Below are 992 nucleotides of genomic sequence, written 5' to 3'. Positions count from 1 at the left end.
GGCAGACACAACATCTTTGTTTGTATGTGGTGCTGAGGATCGAGCCCGGGCCGCATGCATGCCAGGCGAGTGCGCTACCGCCTGAGCCACATTCCCCAGGACCCCCCCTGGAGTTCATTTTTAATACTCTGTGCCTTTTTCCAAATTCACTGTCTGGCTGGGGGTGGTGGCACACATCTGTAATCCCAGCACTTTAGGGGAGGCTGAGGCAGGAGGATTGCAAGTTTGAGACCAGTCCCAGCAACTTAGCAAGACCCTTGTCTCAAAATTTAAAAAAATAATAATAATAAGAGCTGAGGAGGTAGCTCAGTGCTAAAGTGCCCTTGGGTTCAGTACCTAAACAAACAAACAAACAAAAACCAATTTCATTATTTCATTACCTGAAGGAAACCTTGCTGCAGGTCCCTGGTCTGTGCTCTCAGATTCTTCACAAGGTGCCCCTCATGGCTCTTCCTTAACACACATTGCATCCAATGCAGAAATCTAGAAGAGCACCAAGAAAAAACTCTCCAATAGTGTGCATGCGTGTCTCCCACATGCATGTGTGTGCACTTGCACAGACACACTCACACACACACATACACACAGAGACTTGTTGCATTGCTTATCTTTCTCACTTATGAATTTTTCCCACATCATGTGCGATTTTTCTATAACAGCATTTCATTTTCTACACAGTATTTCAGACTATTAGATCTGCTGCCATCTATTTAAATTAGCCCTTATTGTAAGATTTATGTTATTTCCAGGTTTTTCTCTATTAACAATAATGTTTTATGAACACAGACATGATTACTTCTAATTCCATGAAAATAAACATTTCCATAGAGAAAAGAAATTGCTAATTTACAGAAGCCTGGCATGGGGTGTGGTACCTAAGAGGGTGGAAACAGAAATGGGGAAATGTAAAATTGAAACAGGACCATCCCTTAGGAAAAACAACAGGTATGTATGAGGCTTCTGGCTTTCTTTTTACAGCAGAGGCTTCTGGG

The sequence above is a fragment of the Marmota marmota genome, unplaced genomic scaffold (genome assembly GCF_001458135.2).
Source record: "Marmota marmota marmota unplaced genomic scaffold, marMar, whole genome shotgun sequence".
Taxonomy (NCBI): Eukaryota; Metazoa; Chordata; class Mammalia; order Rodentia; family Sciuridae; genus Marmota; species Marmota marmota.
Note: the sequence above shows the minus strand (reverse complement) of the source record.